The sequence below is a fragment of the Mandrillus leucophaeus genome, unplaced genomic scaffold (genome assembly GCF_000951045.1).
Source record: "Mandrillus leucophaeus isolate KB7577 unplaced genomic scaffold, Mleu.le_1.0 Scaffold535, whole genome shotgun sequence".
Lineage (NCBI taxonomy): Eukaryota > Metazoa > Chordata > Mammalia > Primates > Cercopithecidae > Mandrillus > Mandrillus leucophaeus.
The window spans coordinates 1387505-1402427 of record NW_012105753.1 but is presented as its reverse complement, the minus strand read 5'-3'; the positions used below and the strand labels follow the sequence as shown (position 1 = coordinate 1402427).

At 43.6% G+C, this 14923-nt stretch overlaps 1 protein-coding gene and 1 pseudogene across 1 annotated transcript in view; both read left to right on the top strand.

The window, feature by feature from the left end:
- ALPK1 (alpha-kinase 1) overlaps positions 1 to 14923 on the top strand; it is a 148818-nt gene that overhangs the window by 61615 nt on the left and 72280 nt on the right. The gene's annotated exons all lie outside the window — the stretch shown is intronic.
- LOC105551859 lies at positions 3370 to 6904 on the top strand (annotated as a pseudogene).

Below are 14923 nucleotides of genomic sequence, written 5' to 3'. Positions count from 1 at the left end.
AGTTATTCATTTGTTTATTTTTTCCCAATGTATGAATGTACTTCAGTTCCTTCTTTCCTTTCTCTCTCTCTTTCTTTCTTTCTTTCTCTCTCTCCTTTCTTTCTCTCTCTCCCTTCCTTTATTTCTTTCTCTTTCTTTTTCTTCTTCCTTTCCTTTTTTTTTTTTTTTTTTTTTGAGATAGGGTCTCATTCTGTCACCCAGGCTGAACTGGACTGCACTGGTGCAATCTCAGCTCATTGCAACCTCTGCCTACCAGGCTCAAGACATCCTCCTACCTCAGCCTTCTGAGTAGCTGGGACCACAGGTGCATGCCACCACACCTGGTTAATTTTTGTATTTTTTGTAAAGATGGAATTTTTCCATGTTATTCAGGCTGGTCTTGAACTACTGGGCTCAAGCGATCCGCCTGCCTCAGCCTCCCAAAATGCTGGGATTACAGGTATGAGCATCACACCTGGCCGTAATTCACTTTTCTAATCCACTCTCCCCATGAGGGACATATGGTTTGTTTCCTTGTGCTTGTTTGCTAATTACAAACTGTGTCACTATGAAAATTCTTATACATAGCCCCTAGATACAGATACAAGAATTTCTCTAAATTAGAGTATATACTTGAGAGTGGACACTGGGTCAGTGAGTGTGCATCTTTGATTTTACTGGATAATGCCAAACTATGTTCCAATAATGGTGACTTGGAGTAACTAACACTGACTGTTCTTGACAATTGTAACTATCCAGTTGCTTTTTTTTTTCAATCAAGAAGTTGCGAAGGGGCCAAGCGTGGGGGCTCACGCCTGTAATCTCAGCACTTTGGGAAGCTGAGGTGGGTGGATCACTTGAGGTCAGGAGTTCAAGACCAGCCTGGCCAACATGGCAAAACCCTGTCTCTACTAAAAATACAAAAAATTAGCCAGGTGTGGTGGCGCGGGCCTGTAATCCCAGCTACTCAGAAAGCTGAAGCAGGAGAATTGCTTGAACCTGAGAGGCAGAGGTTTCAGTGAGCCAAGATTGCACCATTGCACTCCAACCTGAGCTACAGAGTGAGACTCTGTCTCAAAATAAATAAATAAATAAATAAATAAATAAATAAATAAATAAATAAGTTGTGAAGGGTTTTCCAGTGTGGTTTGAGCTTGTATTTCCTGATTACTAACGAAGTCAGACACTTTTCATGTGTTTATTAGCCAGTCACATTTCTTCCCCTGTGAAGTGCCTGTTCAAGTCTTTTGTCTATTCTTTTCCTACTATGTAGTTGGTCTTTTTCTCATTGATTTACAGAAATTCTTTATGTATTCAGGGTAGAAATCTTTTGTCAGCTACCAAAGCTACAAATACTGTCTCCCAGTTTGTGATTTTTCTTTCCATTTTTTTATGGTGTCATTTTACTAATCAGAAGTTTATCCTTAATTACAATCTTTTCCCTTATGATTTGGTTGCTTTTTGCAAGCAATTAAAAAATTTTTTTCCTAATGAAAGGTATTCTCTATTAGATATTCTCTTTTACACATTGTGTAGTTTCGTCTTTCACCTTTAAGTTTTTAACTAATATTGATTTGAAATAAATAAATAACCAGTTAGCCCAATGCCATATATCGAGCTCTGTAATAAATCAAGTTCCCGTATATATGTAGGTCTCTTGCTGGACTCCCTATGTTATTTGTAAGGTGAATTTTTCTTTTACCATTTTTTGTTTTGTTTTGTTTTGTTTTTGATTTTGTTTTTTGTTTTCAGACAGAGTCTTAACTCTATCAGCCAGGGGCTGGAGTGTAATGGCATGATCTTGGCTCACTGCAGCCTCCATCTCCCAGGTTCAAGTGAGTCTCGAGCCTCAGCCTCCCAAGTAGCTCGGATTACAAGCATGAGCCACCACACCCAGCTAATTTTTGTGTTTTTAGTACATATGGGGTTTCACCACGTTGTCCAGGCTGGTCTCAAACTCCTGGCCTCAAGTGATCCGCCCACCTCGGCCTCCCAAAGTGCTGGAATTACAAGCATGAGCCACCATGCCTGGACTGTAAGTCAATTTTTCTAAGTGCCAATAATTTTTGCATCATTTAATTATATATTTATTATTGACGTTTGGTATAACACTGTGCTCTCCTCATTATTCTTTATCAGGAATGTCTTTATTATTCTTGAACTGTTTTTCCATAGAAATTTTAAAATCACCTTTTTAGGTTACACACAAAGACACATAGACACAAACAGAACTGTTGAGATTTTGACTACAGTTGCATTAAAGTTATAGATTAATTTGAATGTTGAGTTTTCCAGACCACAAACATGGAATATCTCCTCATGTCTTCCCATGAGGTAAATGTTATAATTTTTTCTCTGAAAGTCTTGTGCACATATTAGAATTAATCTCAGATACTTCATATATATTACTTTTATACCTTACATATTTTGTACCATTGTAAATGATGTATTTTTATTAAATTTCATTTTCTAAGCATTTGTTGCAAATTTAAGATATTTTGCCTAAGGTTAGATTTATCGGGTTGTTGAACGATTCTAAAATTTTGCTGGTAAAATTATGTTTCAAGTCCGCCTTGCTGTCAGCCAGTGCTGGATGCTGAGGACTCAGGGAGGCCCACCCGGACCAGTGCGGGAGACAGCGACCCGAGCAGAAGCTGGACCGAGCGGGAGAGGAAGGAGAGGAGAGTCAGGGCTCTCATGAGCCGGGTCCTGGGCAAGGGGCAGCTGTTTTCAAATTTTCAGGAAAGCGGTCGGCTCACACTCGGGCAGTAAAAAGACGCCTCTGGGGAGGAGGCCCACGCAGCTCTCCGGGCAGTGGTGGTGGCTGGGCCTAGGGAGGTGGCAGTGGAACGGAGACCCTGGTGGGGGATGACATCAAGGGAGGAGACGGGCGGGACCCCAGATTTCTGCCAGTGGGCGATGGAAGTGAGGTTCACTGAGCAGGGAAGCTGGACACAGAACGCGCAAAGGGCAGAGTAGACAGCTGGTGGCCGAAGAGCAGGCGGACCCCCTCCGCGGGGGGGAAGTTTCCGATGGGACACAAAGCAGCTGACCGGAAGTGGGGGCGAAAGTGCAGCGCGCTCAGGGGCGACTGAGCGCCTTAGCCCGCGAAGTCTGAATTGCCTGACAGCGGGGGACGCGGTGGCAGCGCTCGACTGGAGTCGGTTGAGTTTCTGAGGGCCTCCGGTTCTGGAAGGCTCGCTGCAGAGACAAGAGAGGAACCTGTTCCATAGGGATTCTAGAAGAGAACAGCGTTGTGTCCCAGTGCGCATGCTCGCATCAATTATCCAGCGTGGTTGAGACCCTGACTTGTTTGGAGTAGTTTTTTCGCACCTACCCGAATAGCCTGCCCCTCAGCCACACTCTGTACCCTCCTGAGAACAGGCTGATATGCCCAAGATAGTCCTGAATGGTGTGACCATAGACTTCCCTTTCCAGTCCTACAAATGCCAACAGGAGTACATGACCAAGGTCCTGGAATGTCTGCAGGAGAAGGTGAATGGCATCCTGGAGAGCCCCACCGACACAGGGAAGACACTGCCCCCTGTGCACCGCGCTGGCCTGGTGAGAACACCCAAGACACCATCTTTACCTGCAATATTGCCAAGAGGGTGCAAGGGGAGCTTCTGGCAGATTGGGCCTTTGTCATCCTGGGACAGTGCTGCTGCTGCTGTTGGAGACCCCATAGCTTGTAACACGGACATCCCAAAGATCATTTACGCCTTTAGGACCCTCTTACAACTCACACAGGTCATCAACGAACTTCGGAACATCTCCTACCGGCCTAAGGTGTGTGTGCTGGGCTCCCAGGAGCAGCTGTGCATCCACTCTGAGGTGAAGAAGCAGAAGAGTAACCACATGAAGATCCACTGGTGCCGCAAGAAGGTGGCAAGTCACTGTAATTTCTACAACAATGTAGAAGAGAAAAGCCTGGAGCAGGAGCTGGTCAGCCCCATCCTGGACATCAAGGACTTGGTCAAGAGGGGAAACAAGCATGGGGTATGCCCTTATTACCTGTCCCGGAACCTGAAGCAGTAAGCCGACATCATCTTCATGCCGTACAGTTACTTGTTGGATGCCAAGAGGCGCAGAGCACACAACATTGACCAGAAGGGTACAGTCCTGATCTTTGATGAAACTCACAACGTGGAGCTCTGTGAAGAATTGGCATCCTTTGACCTGACACCCCATGAACTAGCTTTGGGACTGGACATCATAGACCAGGTGCTGGAGGAGCAGATCAAGGCGGCGCAGCAGGCTGAGCCCCACTCAGAGTTCACTGGGACCCCACCAGCTCAGGGCTGAACATGGAGCTGCAAGACATTGCAAAGCTGAAGATGACCCTGCTCTGCCTGGAGTAGGCCATCAATGCCGTTGAGCTCCCTGGAGATGACAGCGGTGTCACCAAGCCTGGGAGCTACATCTTTGAGCTGTTTGCTGAAGCCCAGATCATGTTACAGACCAATGGCTGCATCCTGGACTCGCTGGACCAGATCATCCAGCACCTGGCAGGACATGCTGGAGTGTTCGCCAACAAGACCGGACTGCAGAAGCTGGCGGATATCATCCAGATCATGTTCAGTGTAGACCCCTCTGAGGGTGGCCCTGGTTCCCTGGCAAGGCTAGGGGCCTATAAAGTGCACATCCATCCTGATGCCCGTCACCAGAGGGCGGCTCAGCCATCTGATACCTGGAGCACCACTGCAGCCAGAAAGCGAGGGAAGGTGCTGAGCTACTGGTGCTTCAGTCCTGGCCACGCCATGCGCAAGCTGGTCCGTCAGGGCGTCTGCTTTCTCATCCTCACTGGTGGCACGCTGGCCCCGGGATCCTCCTTTGCCCTGGAGATGTAGATCCCTTTTCCAGTCTGCCTGGGGAACCCACACATCATCGACAAGCACCAGATCTGGGTGGGGATCGTCCTCAGAGGCCCTGACGGAGCCCAGTTGAGCTCAGCGTTTGACAGATGGTTTTCCGAGGAGTGCTTGTCCTCCTTGGGGACGGCTCTGGGCAACATCACCCGCAGGGTGCCCTATGGGCTCCTGATCTTCTTCCCTTCATATCCCATCACAGAAAAGAGCCTGGAGTTCTGGCGGGCCCGTGTCTTGGCTAGGAGGCACTGAAGCCTCTGTTTGTGGAGCCCAGGAGCAAAGGCAGCTTCTCTGAGGCCATGAGTGCTTACTAAGCGAGGATTGCCTCCCCCGGGTCTATCGGCGCCATCTTCCTGGCGGTATGCCAGGGAAAGGCCAGGGAGGGGCTGGACTTCTCAGACAATAATGGCTGTGGTTTGATCGTCACGGGCCTCCCATAGCCCCCACACATGGACCCCTGGTTGTCCTCAAGATGCAGTTCCTGGACGAGATGAAGGGCCAGGTTGGGGCTGGGGGTCAGTTCCTGTCTGGGCAGGAGTGGTACCGGCAGCAGGCATCCAGGGCTGTGAACCAGGCCATCGGGCGAGTGATCCGGCACTGCCAGAACTACGGGGCTGTCTTCCTCTGTGACCACAGGTTCGCCTTTGCCGACCCCAGAGCCCAGCTGCCCTCCTGGGTGTGTCCCCACATCAGGGTGTACAACAACTTTGGCCATGTCATCCAAGACATGGCCCAGTTCTGTGTTGCTAAGTGAACTATGCCAGCACCACGCCCCGGGCTGCAGCATCCAGTTTGTGTGAGGGAGAAGATGCTGTCAGGGTGGCTAAGTCACCTGGCCCCCTCCTTTCCACCAGGAAAGCTAAGAGTCTGGACCTGCACGTCCTCAACCTGAAGCAGAGGCCGTCAGGATCACCAGCTGCTGATGGTGGGCTGGGGGGCCCTGGCGAGGAGCAAACCCACAGGTACTCCACCCTGTCCCTCCCATCTAAGAGGCTGGCAGAGGAGCCGCAAGGAAGGAGGAAGAAGATCCGGCTGGTCAGCCAGTCGGAGGAGCCCATGGCTGGTGCACAGGCAGACAGAGCCAAGCTCTTCATGGTGGCCGTGAAGCAGGAGCTGAGCCAAGCCAGCTTCGCCACCTTCACCCAGGTCCTACAGGACTACAAGGGTTCCGATGACTTAGCTGCCCTGGCGGCCTGTCTTGGCCTCCTCTTTGCTGACGACCCCAAGAAGCACAGCCTGCTCCAAGGCTTCTACCAGTTTGTGTGGCCCCACCACAAGCAGCAGTTTGAGGAGGTCTGTATACAGCTAACAGGACAAGGCTGCAGCTATCAACCTGAGCACAGCATGCCCCGAAGGCAGCGGGCACAGCCAGCCCTGGACCCTGCTGGAAGGACAGCACCGGATCCCAAGCTGACCCTGTCCAAGGCTGTGGCCCAGCAGCTGGACCCCAGAGAGCACCTGAACCAGGGCAGATCCCACCTGTCCCCCAGATTACCCCCCACAGGAGACCCTGGCAGGTACCCACAGTGGGGGTCCAGAGCGCCCAGAGCAGGGAAGCAGGGCCAGCACACCGTGAGTGCTTACCTGGCAGATGCCCGCAGGGCCCTGGGGTCCACAGGCTATAGCCAGCTCTTGGCAGCACTGACAGCCTACAAGCAGGATGACGACCTGGACAAGATGCTGGCCGCACTGGCCGCACTGACCATTGCAAAGCCTGAGGACTTCCCCCTGCTGCAGAGGTTCAGCATGTTTGTGCATCCACACCACTAGCAGCACTTCTTGCAGACATGCACAGACCTGGCCAGCCGGCACTCCTACCCAGGCATGGAGCCGCCAGTACCCCAAGAGAAGAGTCTTGCCACACTCCTGTGCTCACCCACGGGGCTTCCCAATCAGACCCCTCATGGTGTGAGAAGCCTGGGAAGACCCAGAGCAAGATCTCATCCTTCCTTAGACAGAGGCCAGCAGCGGCCTTGGGGGAGGATGGTGTGGCTGCAGGGCCAAGCCAGTCCCCCGGACCTCCCCACACGCATGCAGCGTCTGAATGGGGCCTCTAGGACGTGCCCAGCCTGCCACACTGCCTGCAGGAAGCAGAGCATCACTCAGGTCTTCTGGCCAGAGCCCTAGTGAGTGCCCATGGAGGCCCTCAGCATGCCCAGTGTGGCTTGATCACCTGCCTGTCCGGCTCTTGTGGGCCAAGAACCCACCCAACAGAATAGGCCAGAGAACACTTAAAATCTACTCTTAGCAATTTGCAAGCATACAATAGAATTATTTTCAATAACTATAGTTATTAACTATAGTCACCAGATACAACAGACCTCTTGAGTTCATTTCTCCTCTCTAACTGAAATTTTGCATCCTTTGACCAACTTCTCCCCAGGCCCTGACCCCATCCCTACATCTCCTAGTAACCCCCATGCTGCTCTATGTTTCTATGAATTCAACATTTTTAGATTTCACAAATATGTGAGATCATATGTTATTTGTCTTTCTGTATCTGTCTTATTTCATTTAACATAACATCCTCCAGGATCATCCATGTTGTTGCAGATGACAGGATTTCCTTCTATTTTAAGGCTAAATAATATTCCATTGTGTATATATATATGACATTTTCTTTATTCGTTTATCCTTGATGGAAATTTAGGCTGGTTCCATATCTTGGCTATTGTGAATAATGCTGCAATGAATATGGGAGTGCAGAAATCTCTTCGATACATTGTTATTGTGTAGCTTTATGTTAAATACGATCAATGTTTGCTTAGATTTTGCCAATAATCTACAAGTTCTTTTGCTTATTAGTTTTCTGCTTGACCCTCAAGCCCTTGATCAGTGATCTTTCTTCTCTCTAAAGTACATACTTTAGAAATTTGTTTAGTGAGGATCTATTGATGTTTCTTTTAAAATACCTTTATTTTGCAAGTTTTCTCCCCCAGCATATGAAAGATATCCTTTTGCTATCTTCTTGTTTACATTGTTGCTTTTAGGTAACCAACTGTATGTAAGTCCATTGTTTTTTCTTTGGAGGTAATTTGTCTTTTCTCTCTAGTTGCTTTAAAGATTGTCTATGTCTTTTGTGTTCCATGGCTTCATTATGGTATTTTTATATATGGATATTTATTTATTATTTATCCTGCTTGGGGATTCTGAGTATTTTGGTTAGTCTTGGCCCTTCCTGTTCTCAGATTGCACATCCTCGGACTCAACCAACCATGGATTGAAAATATTTGAATAAAGAGATAAGCAGAAAATGGTGGATAGGAGGCCGGACTAACTTGCAGCTCCCACTCAGATGGACAGAACAGCATGCAGAGACCCACACTGTGAACTTTTACTCCAAGAACCACCACAGGAACATACCAAGAAAGCCCAGAGAATCCACAGACCCTTTGAAGGAGGTGGATTGCCGCTGCAGGCTCTGTGGGACAGCCGAGGAACTGTGAGTCAGCTTGCTTTCTTAGCTGGGAGGCTTGTTACCTGTGACAAGTTCTCAGCCCTGCTCACTGGCTGCCTGGAAATAAACCTGGTGCTGTTGGGGGAGGGGCACAGTGGGAATGAGACTGGCCTTTAGGGCTGTAGGCTGCCTGGAAGCTGGGTGAGGCCTGTGGCTGCTAGCATTCCCCAACTTCTCTGGCAACCTGTGTGTGTAATGCAGCAGAGACAGAATTAATCCCCCTGGGAGCATAACTCCATTGGCCTGGGAACCAGACCCCCATCCCCCACAGCAGCTGCAGCAAGCCCTGGCCAAGAAGAGTCTGAGCTTAGACATGCCTAACCCTGCCGCCATCTGATGGCCTTTTACTATTTTCCCTCGTAGGGAGGACAAAGGACATACTCTCTTGGGAGCTCTATGACTCCACCCACTGCCTAACTCTAGGGTAAGCTTGTATCCTCCCTGTACAACCACAGCTGATGCACTCTTGAAAGTGCTACCTCCTGGCTGGAGGCCAACGTACACAAAACCAGTGTACTAAACAAAAACACAAGCAAGGACCCTTACTAGTCTTCTTCATTCCGCTGCTACCTCTGGAGTAGGTGCTGGTATCCATGGCTGAGAAGCCTGAAGATGGATCACATCACTGGACTCCTTGCAGACACTCCCCAGTACCAACCTGGAGCCCAGTAGCTCTGCTGGGTGGCTAAATCAAGAAGAGCAATAACAATCACTGCAGTCTGGCTCTCAGGAAGCCCCATTCCTAGGGGAAGGGGGAGAGCCTCATATCAAGGGAGCACCCGTGGGACAAAAGAACCTGAACAGCAGATCTGAGTCCTAGATCTTCCCTCTGACATAGTCTAACCAAATGAGAAGGAACCAGACAAGCAATTCTGGTAATCTTACAAAACGAGGTTTTTTATCGCCCCCAAAAGATCACACTAGCTCACCAGCAATGAATCCAAACCAAGACAAAATCTCTGAATTGCCAGAAAAAGAATTCAGAAGGTTGATTAGTAAGCCAATCAAGGAGACACCAGAGAAAGGTGAAGTCCAACTTAAGGAAATCAAAAAAAAGATACAAGATATTAATGGAAAAATCTCCAGTGAAATAGCATAAATAAAAAACAACCACAACTTCTGGAAATCAAGGACACACTTAGAAAAATGTAAAATGCACTGGAAAGTCTCAGCAACAGAATCAAACTAGTAGAAGAAAGAACTTCAGAGCTTAAAGACAAGACTTTCAAATTAAACCAATCTGACAGACAAAGAAAAAAGAATTAAAAAAAAAAAAAATGAACAGAGCCTCCAAGAAGTCTGGGATTATGTTAAAGGACTAAACCTACAAATAATTGGTGTTCCCAAGGAAGAAGAGAAATCTAAAAGTTTGGAAAACATATTTAAGGGAATAATCAAGGAAAATTCCCTGGTCTTGCTAGAGATCTAGATATTCAAATACAAGAAGCTCAAACACCTGGAACACCTGGCAAATTTATTGCAAAAAGATCATCACCTAGGCACATAGTCATCAGGTTATCTGAAGCCAAGATGAAGGAAAGAATCTTAAGAGCTGAGGCAAAAGCATCAGGTAATCTTTTAAGGAAAACTTATCAGATTGACAGCAGATTTCTCAGCAGAAACCCTACAAGCTAGAAGGGATTAGAGTCCTATCTTTAGCCTCCTTAAACAAAACAATTGCAGACAAAATTTTGTATCCAGTGAAATTAAGCTTCATAAATGAAAGAAAGATACAGTCTTTTTCAGACAAACAAATGCTGGGAGAATTTGCCACTACCAAGCCAGCACTGCAAGAACTGCTAAAAGGAGCTCTAAATCTTGAAACAAATGATTGAAATACACCAAAATAGGATCTCCTTAAATAATAAATCTCACAGGATGTATAAAACCATAACATAATGGAAAAACAGTAAGGTATTCAGGTAACAAACAGCATGATGAATAGAATAGTACCTTACATCTCAATACTAATGATGAATGTAAATAGCCTGAATGCTCCACTTAAAAGATACAGAATAGCAGAATGGATAATAACTCACCAACCACATAAGGACTCACATAAACTTAAGGTAAAGGGGCAGAAAAAGATATTCCATGCAAATGGACACCAAAAGTGAGCAGGAATAGCTATTCTTGTATTAGACAAAACAAACTTTAAAACAACAGCATTTAAAAAAGAAAAAGAGGAATATTGTATAATGATAAAAGAACTAGTCCAACAGGAAAATATCACAATCCTAAATATATATGCATCTCACACTAGAGCTCCCACATTTATCAAACAATTACTACTAGACCTAAGAAATGAGAGAGACAGCAACACAGTAATAGTGGGGGACTTCAGTACTCCGCTGACAGCACTAGACAGGTCATCAAGACAGAAAGTCAACAAGGCAACAATGGATTTAAACTATATAATAAATGGACTTCACAGATATTTACAGAACATTGTTATTGTTCTACCCAACAACCCCAGAATATACATTCTACTCATCATTGCATGGAACTTTCTCCAAGATAGACTATATGATAGGCCATAAAACAAGTCTCAACAAATTTAAGAAAATCAAAATTATATCCGGTACTCTCTCAGGCTGCAGTGGAATAAAATTGGAATCAACTCCAAAAGGAACCATCAAAACCAAGCAAATACATGGAAATGAAATAACCTGCTCCTGAATGATTGTTGGGTCAAGAGTAAAATCAAGATGGAAATTAAACAGTTTTTTGAACTGAGTGATAATTGTGACACAACCTATCAAAACCTCTGGGATACCGAAAAGGCGGTGCCAAGAGGAAAGTTCATAGCATGAAATGTCTACACTAAAAAGTCTGAAAGAGCACAAGTAGACAATCTAAGGTCACACCTCAAGGAACTAGAGAAACAAGAACACAGCAAACACAAACTCAGCATTAGAAAAGAAATGACCAAGATCAGAGCAGAACTAAATTAAATTAAATATGTATATTTATATACAAAAAAAAAACAAAAACAAAATGCTGGTTCTTTGAAAAGATAAATAAAACTGGTAGACCATTAGTGAGATTAACCAAGAAAAGAAGGGAGAAGATCCAAATAAGCTCAATTAGAAAAGAAATGAAAGATATTACAACTGATACCACAGAAATACAAAAGATCATTCAATGCCTTTACATGCATAAACTAGAAAACCTAGAGGAGATGGATAATTTCCTGGAAATATACAACCCTCCTACATTAAACCAGGAAGAAATAGAAACTCTGAACAGACCAATAACAAGCAGTGAGATTGAAAAGGTTAATTAACCCAAACAATAAAAGTCCAAGACTAGATGGGTTCACAGCTGAATTCTATCAGACATGCAAATAATTGGTACCAGTCCTATTAACACTATTCCAAAAGACAGAGAAGGGGGGAAATCTTCCTTAAATCATGCTATGAAGCCACTATTGCCTTAATACCAAAACCAGGAAAATATATCACACAAAAAAGAAAACTACAGACCAATTTCCCTGGTGAACATAGATGCAAAAATCCTCAACAAAATGCTAGCTAACAGAACCCAACAGCATACCAAAAAGATAATCCACCATGATCAAGTGGGTTTCATACCAGGGATGCATGGATGGTTTAACATACACAAGTCAATGAATGTGATACACCGCATAAACAGAACTAAAAACAAAAATCACTTGATCATCTCAATAGACGCAGTAAAAGCATTTAACAAAATCCAGTATCACTTTATGATTAAAACCCTCAGCAAAATCAGTATAGAATGTCCGTACCTTAAGGTAATAAAAGTCGTCTATGACAAACTGACAGCCAACATTACACTGAATGTGGAAAAGTTGAAAGCATTTCCCCCTGAGAGCTGGAACAAGACAAGTATGCCCACTTTCACCACTCCTATTCAACACGGTACTGGAAGTCCTAGCCAGAGCAATCAGCCAAGAGAAAGAAATAAAGGGCATCCAAGTTGGTAATGAGGAAATCAAACTGTCACTCTTTGCTGATGACATGATTGTGTAACTATTATAGAAAACCCTAAAGACTCATCCAAAAAGCTTCTAGAACTGGTAATAAATTCAGCAGTTTCAGGGTACAATATTAATGTACACAAATCAGTAGCCCTGCTACATACCAATAGTGACCAAGCTGACATTCAAATCGAGAACCCAACCCCTTTTACAATAGATTCAAAAGAAATACAACACTTAGGAATATACTTAACCAAGGAGATGAAAGACCTCTACAAAGAAAACTACAAAACACTCCTGAAAGAAATCACAGACAACACAAACAGATGGAAACATCCTGTGCTCATGGACTGGTAGAATCAGTATTGTGAAAATGACCATACTGCCAAAAGCTGTCTATAAATTCAATGCAACGCCCATCAAAATACTGCCATAATTCTTCACAGAATTAGAAAAAACAACCTTAAAATTCATATGGAACCAAAAATAGCCTGCATAGTCAAAGCAAGACTAAGCAAAAAGAACAAATCTGGAAGCATCACATTACCTGATTTCAAACTATACTAAAAGGCCATAGTCACCAAAACAGCATGGTACTGGTATAAAAATAGGCATATAGACCAATGGAAAAGAATAGAGAACCTAGAAATAAAGCCAAATACTTACAGTCAACTGATCTTCGACAAAGTAAACAAAAACATATAGTGGGGAAAGGACGCCCTATTCAACAAATGGTGCTGGGATAATTGGCAAGTCACATGTAGAAGAATAAAACTGGATCCTCATCTTTATATATACAAAAATCAACTCAAGATGGATTAAATACTTAAATCTAAGACCTGAAATCATAAAAATCCTAGAAGATAACATTGGAAAAATCTTTCTAGATCTTGGCTTAGGCAAAGACTTCTTGACCAAGAACCCAAGAAAATCAAATGCAACAAAAACAAAGATAAAAAAATGAGATTAAACTAAAAAGCTTCTGCACAGCAAAAGTAAAAATCAGCAAAGTAAAAAGACAACCTTGAAAATCTTCTCAATCTATACATCCAACAAAGGACTAATTTCCAGAATCTACAAATAAATCAGCAAGAAAAAAAACAAGCAATTCCATCAAAAAGTGTACTAAGGACATGAATAGACAGTTTTCAAAAAAAGATATACAAATGGCCAACAAACATATGAAAAAAAATGCTTCACATCATTAATGATCAGGAAAATGCAAATCTTAGTCATTATGTGATACTGCCTTACTCCTGCAAGAATGGACATAATCAAAAAATGTTGGCGTGGATGTAGTGGAAAGGGAATATTTTTACACTGCTGGTGGAATGTAAACTAGTACAACTACTATGGAAAATTGTGTGTAGATCCCTTAGAGAACTAAAAGTAGAACTACCATTTGATCCAGCAATCCCACTCCTGGGTATCTACCCAGAGAAAAAGAAGTCATTATATGAAAAAGATACTTGCACATGCATGTTTATAGCAGCACAGTTCACAAATGCAAAAATATGGCACCAGTCCAAATGCCCATCAATCAATGAGTGGATAAAGAAATTGTGATATATATACACCATGGACTAATATTCAGCCATAAAAAGAAATGAAATAATGGCATTTGCAGCAATCTGGATGTAATTGAAGACCATTATTCTAAGTGAAGTAACTCAGGAATGGAAAACCAAACATCGTATATTCTCACTAATAAGTGGATGCTAAGTTATAGAGACACAAAGGCATAAGAATGATACAATGGACTTTGAGGACTCAGGGGAAAGGGTGAGAGGTGGGTGAGGAATGAAAGACTACACATTGGGTACAGTGTACACTGCTCTGGTGATGGGGTACACCTAAATCTCAGAAATCACCACTAAAGAACTTATTCATGTAGCCAAACACAATCCTATTCCCCAAAAACCTATTTAAATAAAATAAATAAGTAAATAAAAAGTAGATTATGAAACAGTGTATATACTGTTGATCCCAACTGTAATTTGAAAAACATGTTTATGCATATAAAAAAGAACAATAGACTGTACATCAGAATATTAACTGGTTATTTCTAGTGTTGGGATCAAGGAGAATTTCAGTTTTCCTTTTCATCTGTATTTTTTACTAGTTTCTGTCTTACACATAATTATAATAAAAGGTTTTTTAATGTTAAAAAAAATTTTAAAAATCAAAAAATAATACAAATTTAAAATACAGCATAACAACTATTTACATTAGGTATTTTAAGTAATCTAGAGGTGATTTAAAATATAGGGGAGAATGTGTAACTACTACACCATTTTATATAAGAGACTTGAACATTCTTTGAAAGTGGTACCTGACGAGGGTCCCAGAACCATTCTCCTGTGGAGAATGGTCTCCTGTTTGAAAAATTTGCAATCATAATTATCTCTCCAATTGGTTCTACTGCTGCTCCCTCTTCTTCCCATCTAAGACTCTGATTAGACTTATGTTAAACCTTTTCTACCAATTATTTCCTGTTTTTTAGCCTCTCTTCATATATTCTATTTTTCTGCCTTTTTTCTGTTGAATTCTAAGTGACATATTCTGATTTATTTTCCAGTTCAAAAATTATATCTTCAGCTAGAGCTAATTATTTTTTTTCTCTTGGAGACAGAGTCTCGCTCTGTTGCCCAGGCTGGA